This window comes from Bos indicus x Bos taurus, chromosome 6, assembly GCF_003369695.1.
Source record: "Bos indicus x Bos taurus breed Angus x Brahman F1 hybrid chromosome 6, Bos_hybrid_MaternalHap_v2.0, whole genome shotgun sequence".
Lineage (NCBI taxonomy): Eukaryota > Metazoa > Chordata > Mammalia > Artiodactyla > Bovidae > Bos > Bos indicus x Bos taurus.
In genome coordinates this window covers 26,878,100-26,893,570 of record NC_040081.1, presented here as the reverse complement: position 1 = coordinate 26,893,570, position 15,471 = coordinate 26,878,100, and the positions used below count along the sequence as shown (strand labels likewise).

The window sequence follows — 15,471 nt, the reverse complement described above, 5'->3', positions numbered from 1 at the left end:
GACACACTAATGGGTTTCAAAATATTTCAAAAAGAACAAGGAAATTGCTAAGTGTTTAATTGAAATGCAGTTCCAACAATTATAGCAAATTGGATAATATGAGCTTTCTGGAAAGCTACCATATAAAACTATCATATCATACAGTATTGAGTTTAAATAAATTTGCAGAATCATCTAGATACACTTTATATAACAATTATCCTACACTGAACTATGTAAAATCTTTTATTATATCTTCTAATATAAATTGAGTTAATTTCTATGTTCCAAGTGTTTGAATTTTAATTTAATTTTAGAACAGTGTAGCATTTCTGAAAAGGATCTGCTCCAAAAATTCAACACGGCTTGCTTGAAAAGAATATTATATCTGACTAAAACATATTTTTCATGTATTCAACTGTAGTACTCTACTGCATGGAAATGATTAAGCTTTAGGAACAGGATTATCTGAACCTAAGGTGTTAAATTGGGCTTCCCTGGTTGCTCAGCTCCATTTCCCAGCATGCCGTGAGGGGTGGAGTTGAGGAAGACTCCAGCGCCCCAGACTACCTGACTTCTCCGTGTCAGTCTGGTCCCACCCTGAAGAAAATGGAGGTGGCCAGCAGCCCTGCAGCTCCAGAACCCGGCGAGATCTGGGCTCTAAAGCAGTGTCTGCTGCGCTGCAACAACAGCCGCGAACAGCACGGCATGGCAGCCTCATGCCTCGAGGAGCTGAGGAACAAGGCTTCTGACATTCTGGCCATCGATAAGTCCCAGGCGCCAGTCACCCTGGTCCTGGAAGAGGATGGCACCATAGTGGATGACTATGATTACTTCCTGTGTCTTCCTGCCAATACTAAGTTTGTGGCATTGGCTGGGAATGAGAAGTGGACACACAATTCAGATGGAGGTACAGCTTGGATAACCCAAGAGTCCTTCCACAGAGATGAAACAGACAGCGGGGCAGGGCTGAAGTGGAAGAACGTGGCCAGGCAGCTGAAGGAAGACCTATCCAGCATCATCCTGATGTCCAAGGAGGAGCTCCAGATGCTCACTGATGACCCATGTTCGGAGCTGCCTCAGGAACTCGGCCAAAATCATGTGGTAGTCCAGGGGCTCCAGAACACCCTCCAGCAGGTGCTTGACCAGAAAGAGGAAGCCCGTCAGTCCAGACAGCTCGTGGAACTTTACCTCCAAGCTTTGGAGAAGGAAGGCAGCATCTTGTTGAAGCAGCAAGAGTCCAGAGCTGACCTCGGGGATGAAAGGGACGCTGCTGAGACGGGCGTTAGAAAGCGCTCCTCAGACATTATGCCTGCAAGCCAGATCCTCTTAGTGCTAAAGGAGAAATCTGCCCCAGAGCTGAGTTTGTCTGGTCCGGATCTGGAAGTGGGCAAGCACCAGGGACCCTGACCTTTGGAGGGAGACACTTGTATCGGGATTTTTTCACCTCTGCAGACCCTGAATTATAGCTGCCAATTTGCCTATCATTACATGCAGAACTTCTCTTGTAGCTCAGTTGGTAAAGAATCTGCCTACAATTCAGGAGACCGGGGTTTGATTCCTGGGTTGGGAAGATCCCTTGGAGAAAGAAATGGCAACCCACTCCAGTATTCTTGCCTGGAGAATCCCATGGACTGTAACCTGTCAGGCTCCTCTGTCCACGGGGTCACAAGAGTTAGACACAACTTATCAACTAAACCGCCGCCACCACCACCACCACCACTAATGTGTTAAATTGGGCTTCCTTAGTAGCTCAGCTGGTAAAGAATCCACCTGCAAGGCAGGAGACCTGGGTTTGATTCCTGTTTTAGGAAGATCCCCTGGAAAAGGGAAAAGCTACCCACTCAGTATTCTGGCCTGGAGAATTCCATGGACTGTATAGTCCATGGAGTCTCAAAGAGTCGAACATGACAGACTCTTTTCAACATGTTAAATTAAAACTTGAAAATCATAATTTCTGACCAAAATGTTGTAATAATTAGATATAATCGGTAGACCCACTTAAAACTGATATTTAGTTTTCATATTATGAATACACAAATATTGTTCATAGCTGTGCCACTCATTTCACTGTCTTTCCTGGTCCATTTTAAGTTCTTCGAGAACTTTTCTTTCTTCTTTGCTTTTCCATGTATTTAGCATGCCTATGCTGTGCAGTGCTTAGTCACTCAGTCATGTCTGACTCTTTGCAACTCCATGGACCACAGCCCACCAGGCTCCTCAGTCTGTGGGGATTCTCCAGGCAAGAATACTGGAGTGGGTTGCCATGCCCTCCTCCAGGGGATATTCCCAACCCAGGGATCGAACCCAGGCCTCCCACATTGCAAGATTCTTTATCATCTGAGCCACCAGGGAAGCTCCTAGCATGCCTATAGACCCTATTGATAATATAAAATATCATCTATAACTCTTCTATAGTCAAGCATAACAGGTAACTTATAATATTCATTTTATTCCTGGAGACACTACTCTTGTTTTGCCCTTCTGCTAAGGTCTGATGCTTGGCTGCCTTCTAGGATTTATCTGTAGCAATATCCTAGGAACTCCTTTGTCCTTTTTCTGTATTGAATCCTGGATCTTGTGTCTTCTGAATTCATGGCACCCTTGCCTGGGGGTACACATACTCTGCTAATTTGTTGAAAAAGTGTTTAGGGAAGATAAATTTGGTGAGAACTTATGTATCTGAAAACCTCCTTTTTTTTAACCTTCATGCTAGATTGATCCTGTGGGTGAGAAGAGAATTCTGGATTGGAAATTATTTTCTCTGGGCATTTGAAAGGCATTGTGCACAGTCTTATAGTTTCTAATGTTGCTGTTGAGAACTAGAAAGTATTCTAATGTTTAGACATTGTGTATAAATTGTATTTTTCTCTTTTCCAAAACACTGTACGAAATTCTATTCACACTCATTTTCACAAAATCTCATGATGTGAGTTTGCTTATTGACTGTGCTGGACACTCTATGGCATCTTCAAATCAAGAAAATGCACTTTATTCAATATCCTGTACTCTTACACTTCTCCCCAACCCTAATGCTAATATCACATTATTCTCAGAACATTCTTTTCATTTTGCAAGGGTTTTTCAAGGACTAGTATAACTTGTGTCTGGTGCATTCTGATTTCTTTCAACCAACAAGACAACACAAGCTGTGATGAACATGTAAGCTAGACAGGAACCCAGGGTTATAATCTGGCCAGTGATATAGCTGGTACTGAAGTGAAGTGAAATTGCTCAGTCGTGTCCTATTCTTTGTGAACCCATGGTCTGTAACCTACCACCCTCCTCCATCCATAGGATTTTCCAGCAAGAGTACTGGAGTGGGTGGCCATTTCCTTCTCTAGAGAATCTTCCCAACCCAGGGATCGAACCCAGGTCTCCTGCATTGTAGGCAGATGCTTTTCCGTCTCAGCCACCAGGGAAGTCCTACTCAGAAGTAAAATTACAACAGATGGAGCTCATATTCAAACCCCCAGATTTGTTTCTTTTTTCTTTCTTCTTTAAGATTCACATGCCCATAGTATATACTGCGGAAGACATCCATTTCCCCTCAAGTCTCAGATTTGTAGATGCTGTGGGAGGGACAATGGGAGTAATTGTTTAATGACTACAGAGTTTCAGTTTTAAAAGATGGAAAGAGTTCTGAAGATGGATGGCAATAATGGTTGAAGAAATGGATGTATTTAATACCACAGAACTATACACTTAAAATGGTTAAGATGATCAGATAACATTAATTTGTTCAATATATTTACAGCTCACTTAAAAATAATCTATAAATTTGTTTATACATTTTTAATATTTTCTTCTACCTATTTTCCATTTCTGCCTTTAAACTCCTGGAAGCAAAAAATATATTTGTTTGTTTGACAGAACTTTCCAAATTTGGGGCGGGGGGAGACATCAAGGCATAAACTCAAAAAACAGTGTATATATGTATCAGGATAAATATATAGAAAATCATACCTAGGTTCATCATAGTAAAACTGTTATAAACCGAAGAAAAAGAAACATATTTAAACTATCTTGAGAACAAATATACATTATCTTCAAGGAAGCAATAGTTAGATGGACAATATTTAGGTGATTCTGAATTCTATACAGAAACAATGGAAGCTAAAATACAATTGAATGATAATTTTCAAGTGCTGAACAATCACTGTCAATATTTAAAATTTAAAACCCAAGTGAAATATGGAAGGGAAAAAACACAAAAATCAAATAACTAAAATGTCTTAACCAGCACTAATGGAGAAAACTCAAGTCCTATATACAAATAAATTAGAGATATAATGACATCAAAAGAAGGAAAAATTGAGGAATGTGTTCACTATATTGAGTAAGCGAATTCTGATAAGCAGAATTTTAAATATATCATTCCAAGATTCCTATCTCCTGGTTAACGAAACAAACACTAATCTGTCAACTACTATGAAGGAATTTTTGTTGATGTAACTGAAGTATCAGTCAATGGATCTTCCCTAGTGGATCAGTGGTAAAGAATCTGCTTGCCAATGCAGGCAATGTGGGTTCAATCCATGGGCCGGGAAGATCCCCTAGAGAAGGAAATGGCAACCTACTCTAGTGTTCTTGCCTGGAAAATCCCATGGACCGAGGGGCCTGGACAGCTACAGTCCACGGGGTCACAAAGAGTTAGACACAACTTAGAAACTAAACAACAACTGATCTTAAAATATGGAGATTATTGGATGCTGCTGCTGCTGCTAAGTCACTTCAGTCGTGTCTGGCTCTGTGCGACCCCAGAGACGGCAGCCCACCAGGCTCCCCCGTCCCTGGGATTCTCCAGGCAAGAACACTGGAGTGGGTTGCCATTTCCTTCTCCAATGCACAAAAGTGAAAAGTGAAAGTGAAGTCACTCAGTCATGTCCAACTCATCGCAACCCCATGGACTGCAGCCCACCAGGCTCCTCCGTCCATTGGATTTTCCAGGCAAGAGTACTAGAGTGGGGTGCCACTGCCTTCTCTGGATTATTGGATGAACCTGACCCAATTAGGTGAGTCCTTTAAAAGTAGAGTTTTCTCTACCTAGTGGCAGATGAGGCAGTCAAATATCTGAAGCACAGTAAGATTTTGATATGCCTCTCCTAGCTTAAGGATAGAGGAAGCCATGTGCCAAGGCATGCAGGCAGGTTGCATTCAACCAGAGCTCAGAGTAGCCCACTGGTTGACTGTAGCAAAGAAACAGGGACCCCAATCCTAAAACCATGAAGACCTTAATTCAGTCAACAGCTTGAATGAATGTGGGGACAGATATTTCCCTGGAACCTTCAAGTAAGAGTCTAGTTTCACCAACACTGATTTTTTAACCTTTTTGAGAGGTTAACCATATAACCTCAATGAGATGTCCAGACTTCTGACCAACAGAACTGTGGGCTAATACAGGGGTTTGGTTTAAGGCACTGAGTTTGTGATAATTTATTATATACAGCAATAAAAAACAAACACACTACTAATGTATAATGTTTAGACCCACAAGACATCATAAAAAATAATATACCTTAAGAAGACTATTTGGGAGGCAGTCCTAAGATGGCGGAGGAATAGGAAGGAAGACCACTTTCTCCCCCACAAATTCATCAAAAGAACATTTGAATCCTGAGCAAATTCCACAAAACAACTTCTGAATAATGGCAGAGGACATCAGGCACCCAGAAGGCAGCCCATTGTGTTTGAAAGGAGGTAGGACAAAATATAAAAGATAAAAAGAGAGACAAAAGATGTAGGGACAGATACGCCCTCGGAAGGGAGGCTTAAAAAAGAGAGACGTTTCCAAACACCAGGAAACACTCTCTCTGGCGGGTCTGTGGCGAGCCCTGGAATCTCAGAGGGCAAAATAATCAGGAGGAAAAATAAATAAATAATTAAAACCCACAGATTACGTGCCTAACAGCAACTCCCAGCAGAGCAGCAGCCCAGATGCTTGCATCCCTACTAGCAAGCGGGGGGGTGGACAGGGAGGCGCGGGCTGCATTGCTGAGGGTAAGGACCAAGCATGAATGCCCCAAGGGAAATCTGAGGGTTTTAACTTGAGATAGCAACCCAGACTGTGATATAGCTATTCCGTGAAAAGCCCTAACACAGTGGAAGTGAGAAAGAGAATTAAGGGACTAGATCTGATAGACAGAGTGCCTGATGAACTATGCACAGAGGTTCATGACATTGTACAGGAGACAGGGATCAAGACCATCCCCATGGAAAAGAAATGCAAAAAAGCAAAATGGTTGTCTGAGGAGGCCTTACAAATAGCTGTGAAAAGAAGAGAAGTGAAACACAAAGGAGAAAAGGAAAGATATTCCCATTTGAATGCAGAGTTCCGAAGGATAGCAAGGAGAGACAAGAAAGCCTTCCTCAGCGATCAATGCAAAGAAATAGAGGAAAACAACAGAATGGGAAAGACTAGAGATCTCTTCAAGAAAATTAGAGATACCAAAGGAACATTTCAGATGGGCTTGATGGTATGGGCCTAATAGAAGCAGAAGATATTAAGAAGAGGTGGCAAGAATACACAGAAGAACTGTACAAAAAAGATCTTCATGACCCAGATAATCATGATGGTGTGATCACTCACCTAGAGCCAGACATCCTGGAATGTCAAGTGGGCCTTAGAAAGCATCACTATGAACAAAGCTAATGGAGGTGATGGAATTCCAGTTGAGCTCTTTAAAATCCTGAAAGATGATGCTGTGAAAGTGCTGCACTCAATATGCCAGCGAATTTGGAAAACTCAGCACTGGCCACAGGACTGGGAAGGTCAGTTTTCATTCCAATCCCAAAGAAAGGCAATGCCAAAGAATGTTGAAACTACCGCACAATTGCACTCATCTCACATGCTAGTAAAGTAAAGCTCAAAATTCTCTAAGCCAGGCTTCAGCGATACGTGAACCGCGAACTTCCAGATGTTCAAGCTGGATTTAGAAAAGGCAGAGGAACCAGAGATCAAATTGCCAACATCCGCTGGATCATGGAAAAAACAAGAGAGTTCCAGAAAAACATCTATTTCTGCTTTATTGACTATGCCAAAGCCTTTGACTGTGTGGATCACAATAAATTGTGGACAATTCTGAAAGAGATGGGAATACCAGACCACCTGACATGTCTCTTGAGAAATCTGTATGCAGGTCAGGAAGCAACAGTTAGAACTGGACATGGAACAACAGACTGGTTCCAAATAGGAAAAGGAGTTTGTCAAGGCTGTATATTGTCACCCTGCTTAGTTAACTTCTATGCAGAGTACATCATGAGAAACCCTGGGCTAGAAGAAGCACAAGCTGGAATCAAGATTGCCAGGAGAAATATCAATAACCTGAGATATGCAGGTGATACCACCCTTATGGCAGAAAGTGAAGAGGAACTAAAAAGCTTCTTGATGAAAGTGAAAGGGGAGAGTGAAAAAGTTGGGTTAAAGCTCAACACTCAGAAAACGAAGATCATGGCATCTGGTCCCATTACTTCATGGCAAACAGATGGGGAAACAGTGGAAACAATGTCAGACTTTATTTTGGGGGGCTCCAAAATCACTACAGATGGTGATTGCAGCCATGAAAATAAAAGACGCTTACTCCTTGGAAGGAAAGTTATGACCAACCTAGACAGCATATTAAAAAGCTGACACATTACTTTGCCAACAAAGATTCGTCTAGTCAAGGCTATGGTTTTTCCAGTGGTCATGTGTGGATGTGAGAGTTGGACTGTGATGAAAGCTGAGGGCTGAAGAATTGATGCTTTTGAACTGTGGTGTGTGGAGAGGCCCTTGGACTGCAAGGAGATCCAATCAGTCCATCTTAAAGGAGATCAGTCCTGGGTGTTCTTTGGAAGGACTGATGCTGAAGCTGAAACTCCAATACTTTGCCCACCTCATGTGAAGAGTTGACTCACTGAAAAAGACCCTTATACTGGGAGGGATTGGGGGCAGGAGAAGGGGATGACAGAGGATGAGATGGTTTGATGGCATCACCAACTCAATGGACATGAGTTTGGGTAAACTCTGGGAGCTGGTGACGGACAGGGAGGCCTGGTGTGCTGCAATTCATGGGGTCACAAAGAGTCGGGCATGACTGAACGACTGAACTGAAATGAACTGAAGCCACCACCAGGCCCGCTCACAGAACAAAGGACTGAGCAGAGCTAGCCGGCTGAGGACCAGCCCACCCCCTCCAGAGACAGGCAGGCAAGGGCAGCCAGAGCCAGAAGTGGGCAGTCGCAGCCCCAGAGGCATCCTATACCAAACTGCTAGCAGAGTTCATTGCTAACCAAGACTTCTTGGGATTCTGGATGGTTGACCTCCCCTGGGAGGGTCAGAGCCAGAGATCAGCTCTCCAGAAGAGACACACAGCACACCTGAGAATGCGTGCCCGTTGTACACCCAGAAAACCAAGCAGCTGGGATGGGGGAGGCGATAAGACACAGCCTTCAACTGGGGGCAACTGTTGTCGCCAAGCACCTGGTCACCTGAGCTGCTCGGACCTGGAACAGGCACAAAACGCTGGCCCAACCAAGTCTGCACCTTTGTGGAGTATCCAAGAACCTGAACCTGAGCGGCTTTGACCTGGGAAGTGCATGCAACCCAGGGCCAGCATCAGACAGTTCCTGCCAGAGCAGCCTAGAGCCTGAGCAGTGTAGACTGGGACAGCACACACACTGTGAGCAGGGGCAAACCCAGTGTGGCTGAATCACTGTGAGCACACGCCAGTGATATTTGTTTGCAGTGTTCCTCCCTCCACACAGCACGACTGAACAAGTGAGCCTAAAAAAAGTGACCACCACCGCCCCCGTGTCAGGGTGGAAATCAGACACTGAAGAGAAGAAGCTAAAATAAACAGAGGGAACTACTTTGGAAGTAACAGGTGCAATAGGTTAAAACTCTGTAGTTAGCACCGACTACATAGGAAGGGGCCTATACATCTTGAGAAGTACAAGCTGGACCAATCTGAAAATGAACTGACCCCACATTGTCCACAACAGCTCCAGAGAAAGTCCTAGATATATTTTTACTATTATCATTTTTTTATTTGAAAAAAAATTTTTTGCATTTTTAAGTCCCCTATTACTCCTTTAATTTTCATTTTTATAACCTACTATTACCTTGCCAAAAAAATACCCTATTTTTAAAGCAAACTTCATATATATATATATTTTATAATTTTTGTGACTTTTTTAATACTGTATTTTTGAGAATCTAACCTCTACTCTAGATTTTTAATCTTTGCTTTTTGGTATTTGTTATCAATTTTGTACCTTTAAGAAACCAATCTTCAGTACCCATTTTTACTTGGGAGTGAGATCACTGGCCTGATTGCTCTCTCCCCCTTTTGACTTTCTCCACCAGGCCGCCTCTATTTCCTCCCTCCCCCTTTTCTTCTCTACCCAACTCTGTGAATCTCTTTGTGTGTTCTGGGTTGTGGAGAACACTTTAGGAACTGATTACTGGCTGGATCTGTCTCTTTCAATTCCCCCTTTTATCTTCCTGGCCACCTCTGTCTCCTTCCTCCCTCTTCTCTTCTCTGTGTAACTCTGTGAACATCTCTGAGGGGTCCAGACTGTGGAGAGGACATAGGGAAGTGATTACTAGCTAGCTTGCTCTCTCGCATTTTGATTCCCCCTCTTCTCCTCCTGGTCACCTCTAGCTCCCTCCTCCATCTTCTCTTCTCCATGTAACTCTGTGTACCTCTCTCGGTGTCCCTACTGTGGAGAAACTTTTCATCATTAACCTAGATGTTTTATCATCAGTGCTGTATAGATGGAGAAGTCTTGAGGCTACTGTAAGAATAAGACTGAAAACCAGAGGCAGGAGGCTTAAGTCCAAATCCTGAGAACATTTGAGAACTTCTGAATCCAGGGAACATTAATCAATAGGAGCTCATCAAACACCTCCATACCTACACTGAAACCAAGCACCACCCAAGGGCCAACAAATTCCAGAGCAAGACATACCATGCAAATTCTCCAGCAACACAGGAACATAGCCCTGAGCTTCAATATACAGGCTGCCCAAAGTCACACCAAACCCACTGACATCTCGTAACTCATTACTGGACACTTAATTGCACTCCAGAGAGAAGAAATCCAGCTCCATCTCCCAGAACACCAACACAAGCTTCCCTAACCAGGAAACCTTGACAAGCCATCTGTCCAACCCCACCCACAGGGAGGAACCTCCACAATAAAGAGAAACCATAAAACTGCCAGAATACAGAAAGGCTGCCCCAAACACAGCAATAAAAACAAGATGAAAAGGCAGAGAAATACCCGGCAGGTAAAGGAACAGAATAAATGTCACTAAATCAAACAAAAGAGGAAGAGATAGGGAATCTACCTGATAAAGAATTCAGAATAATGATAGTGAAAATGATCCAAAACCTTGAAAACAAATTGGAGTTACAGATAAATAGCCTGGAGACAAGGATTGAGAAGATGCAAGAAAGGTTTAACAAGGACCTAGAAGAAATAAAAGAGAGTCAATATATAATGAATAATGCAATAAATGAGATCAAAAACACTCTGGCGGGAACCAACAGTAGAATAATTGAGGCAGAAGACAGGATAAGTGAGGTAGAAGATAGAATGGTAGAAATAAATGAAACAGAGAGGAAAAAAGAATTAAAAGAAATGAGGACAACCTCAGAGACCTCCAGGACAATGTTAAATGCCCCAACATTCGAATCATAGGAGTCCCAGAAGAAGAAGACAAAAAGAAAGACCATGAGAAAATACTTAAGATCATAGTGGAAAACGTCCCTAAAATGGGGAAGGAAATAATCACCCAAGTCCAAGAAACCCAAAGAGTCCCAAAACCCAAGGCAAAACACCCCAAGACACATATTAATCAAATTAACAAAGATCAAACTCAAAGAACAAATATTAAAAACAGCAAGGAGAAAACAACAAATAACACATAAGGGGATTCCCATAAGGATAACAGCTGATCTTTCAATAGAAACTCTTCAGGCCAGAAGGGAATGGCAGGACATACTTAAAGTGATGAAAGAAAATAACCTACAGCCCAGATTACTGTACCCAGCAAGGATGTCATTCAAATATGAAGGAGAAAGCAAAAGCTTTACAGACAAGCAAAAGCTGAGAGAATTCAGCACCACCAAACCAGCTCTCCAACAAATGCTAAAGGATCTTCTCTAAACAGGAAACACAGAAAGAGTGTATAAACTTGAACCCAAAATAATAAAGTAAATGGCAATGGGATCATACTTATCAATAATTACCTTAAACGTAAATGGGTTGAATGCCCCAACCAAAAGACAAAGACTGGCTGAATGGATACAAAAACAAGACCCCTATATATGTTGTCTACAAGAGACCCACCTCAAAACAAGGGACACATACAGACTGAAAACGAAGGGCTGGAAAAAGATATTCCATGCAAATAGAGACTAAAAGAAAGCAAGCATATCAGATAAAATAGACTTTAAAACAAAGGCTGTGAAAAGAGACAAAGATGGACACTACATAATGATCAAAGGATCAATCCAAGAAGAAGATATAACAATTATAAATATATATGCATCCAACATAGGAGCACCACGATACGTAAGACAAATGCTAACAAGTATGAAAGGGGAAATTAACAATAACACAATAATAGTGGGAGACTTTAATACCCCACTCACAACTATGGATAGATCAACTAAAAAGAAAATTAACAAGGAAACACAAACTTTAAATGATACAATAGACCAGTTAGACCTAATTGATATCTATAGGCCATTTCACCCCAAAACAATGAATTTCACCTTTTTCTCAAGCACACACGGAACCTTCTCCAGGATAGATCACATCCTGGGCCACAAATATAACCTTGGTAAATTCAAAAAAATTGAAATCATTTTAAGCATCTTTTCTGACCACAATGCAGTAAGATTACAGGAGAAAAACTATTAAAAATTAAAATATATGGAGGCTGAACAACATGCTGCAGAATAACCAACAAATCACAGAAGAAATCAAAAAAGAAATTAAAATATGCACAGAAATGAATGAAAATGAAAATAACAACCCAAAACCTATGGGACACTGTAAAAGCAGTGCTAAAGGGAAGGGTCATGGCAATACAGACTTACCTCAAGAAACAAGAAAAAAGTCAAATAAATAACATAACTCTACACCTAAAGCATCTAGAAAAGGAAGAAATGAAGAACCCCAGGGTTAACAGAAGGAAAGAAATCTTAAAAATTAGGGCAGAAATAAATGCAAAAGGAACAAAAGAGACCATAGCAAAAACCATCAAAGCCAAAGGTGGTTCTTTGAGAAGATAAATAAAATTAACAAACCATTAGCCAGACTCATCAAGAAACAAAGGGAGAAAAATCAAACCTACAAAATTAGAAATGAAAATGGAGAGATCACAACAGACAACACAGAAATACAAAGGATTGTAAGACACTATTACCAGTAACTATATGCAAATAAAATGGACAACTTGGAAGAAATGGACAAATTCTTAGAAAAGTACAACTTTCCAAAACTGAACCAGGAAGAAATAGAAAATCTTAACAGACCCATTACAAGCATGGAAATTGAAACTGTAATCAGAAATCTTCCAACAAACAAAAGCCCAGGTCCAGACGGCTTCACAGCTGAATTCTACCAAAAATTTAGAGAAGAGCTAACACCTATCCTACTCAAACTCTTCCAGAAAATTGCAGACAAAGGTAAATTTCCAAACTCATTCTATGAGGCCACCATCACCCTAATACCAAAATCAGACAAAGATGCCACAAAAAAAAAAAAAAAAAAAACTACAGGCCAATATCACTAATGAACATAGATGAAAAAATCCTTAACAAAATTCTGGCAAACAGAATCCAACAACATATTAAAAAGATCATACATCATGACCAAGTGGGCTTTATCCCAGGGATGCACAGATTCTTCAATATCTGTAAATCAATCAATGTAATACACTACATTAACAAATTGAAAAATAAAAACCATATGATTATCTCAATAGATACAAAGAAAGCCTTTGACAAAATTCAACATCCATTTATGATAAAAAAAAAAAAAAAAACTCTCCAGAAAGCAGGAATAGAAGGAACGTACCTCAATATAATAAAAGCTATATATGACAAACCCACAGCTAACATTATCCTCAACAGTGATAAATTGAAAGCATTTCCTCTAAAGTCAGGAACAAGACAAGGGTGCCCACCCTCACCACTACTATTCAACATAGTTCTGGAAGTTTTGGCCACAGCAATCAGAGTGGAAAAAGAAATAAAAGGAATCCAGATTGGAAAAGAAGAAGTAAAACTCTCACTGTTTGCAGATGACATGATCCTCTACATAGAAAACCCTAAAGACTCCACCAGAAAATTACTAGAGCTAATCAACGAATATAGTAAAGTTGCAGGATATAAAATCAACACACAGAAATCCCTTGCATTCCTATACACTAACAATGAGAAAACGGAAAGAGAAATTAAGGAAACAATTCCATTCACCATTGCAACGAAAAGAACAAAATAGTTAGGAGTATATCTACCTAAACAAACTAAAGACCTATATATGCTGCTGCTGCTGCTAAGTCACTTCAGTCGTGACCGACTCTGTGAGACCCCAGAGATGGCAGTCCACCAGGTTCCCCCATCCCTGGGATTCTCCAGGCAAGAACACTGGAGTGGGTTGCCATTTCCTTCTCCAATGCATGAAAGTGAAAAGTGAAAGTGAAGTCGCTCAGTCGTGTCCGACTCCTAGCGACCCCATGGACTGCAGCCGATCAGGCCCCTCCATCCATGGGATTTTCCAGGCAAGAGTACTGGAATGGGGTGCCATTATATATAGAAAACTATAAAACACTGGTGAAAGAAATCAAAGAGGACACTAATAGATGGAGAAATATGCCATTTTCATGGATTGGAAGAATCAATATAGTGAAAATGAGTATACTACCCAAAGCAATCTATAGATTCAATGCAATCCCTATCAAGCTACCAATGGTATTCTTCACAGAGCTAGAACAAATAATTTCACAATTCGTATGGAAATACAAAAAACCTCGAATAGCCAAAGCGATCTTGAGAAAGAAGAATGGAACTGGAGGAATCAACCTACCTGACTTCAGGCTCTACTACAAAGCCACAGTCATCAAGACAGTATGGTACTGGTACAAAGACAGACATATAGATCAATGGAACAAAATAGAAAGCCCAGAGATAAATCCCCGCACCTATAGACACCTTATCTTTGACAAAGGAGGCAAGAATATACAATGGAGAAAAGACAATCTCTTTTAACAAGTGGTGCTGGGAAAACTGGGCAACCACTTGTAAAAGAATGAAACTAGAACACTTTCTAACACCACACACAAAAATAAATTCAAAATGGATTAAAGATCTAAACATAAGACCAGAAACTATAAAACTGCTAGAGGAAAACATAGGCAAAACTCTCTCCAACATAAACCACAGCAGGATCCTCTATGACCACCTCCCAGAATATTGAAAGTAAAAGCAAAAATAAACAAATGGGATCTAATTAAAATTAAAAGCTTCTGCACAACAAAAGAAACTATAAGCAAGGTGAAAAGACAGCCTTCAGAATGGGAGAAAATAATAGCAAATGAAGAAACAGACAAAGAATTAATCTCAAAAATACACAAGCAACTCCTACAGCTCAATTCCAGAAAAATAAACAACCCAATCAAAAAGTGGGCCAAAGAACTAAATAGACATTTCTCCAAAGAAGACATACAAATGGCTAACAAACACATGAAAAGATGCTCAACATCACTCATTATCAGAGAAATTCAAATCAAAACCACAATGAGGTACCATTTCATGCCAGTTAGAATGGCTGCGATCCAAATGTCTACAAGCAATAAATACTGGAGAGGGTGTGAAGAAAAGGGAACCCTCTTACACTGTTGGTGGGAATGCAAACTAGTACAGCCACTATGGAGAACAGTGTGGAGATTCCTTAAAAAACTAGAAATAGAACCGCCATATGACCCAGCAATCCCACTGCTGAGCATACACACTGAGGAAACCAGAATTAAAAGAGATACGTGTACCCCAATGTTCATCACATCACTGTTTATAATAGCCAGGACGTGGAAGCAACCTAGATGCCCATCAGCAGACGAATGGATAAGAAAGCTGTGGTACGTATACACAATGGAGTATTACTCAGTCATTAAAAAGAATACATTTGAATCAGTTCTAATGAGGTGGATGAAACTGGAGCCTATTATACAGAGTGAAGTAAGCCAGAAAGGAAAACACCAATACAGTATACTAACATATATATATGGAATTTAGAAAGATGGTAAAGACAACCCTGTATTTGAGACAGCAAAAGAGACACAGATGTATAGAACAGTCTTTTGGACTCTGTGGGAGAGGGCGAGGGTTGGATGATATGAGAGAATGACATTGAAACATGTAAATTATCACATGTGAAACAAATCACCAGTCCAGGTTCAATGCATGATACAGATTGCTCAGGGCTGGTGCACTGGGA

At 40.9% G+C, this 15,471-nt stretch overlaps 1 protein-coding gene and 1 pseudogene across 1 annotated transcript in view; one reads left to right on the top strand and one right to left on the bottom strand.

Moving 5' to 3' along the window:
• The window catches only part of STPG2 (sperm tail PG-rich repeat containing 2), a 626,162-nt gene that overhangs the window by 346,759 nt on the left and 263,932 nt on the right, over nt 1–15,471 (bottom strand). The window lies entirely within an intron of this gene.
• On the top strand, nt 589–1,389 carry LOC113894757 (annotated as a pseudogene).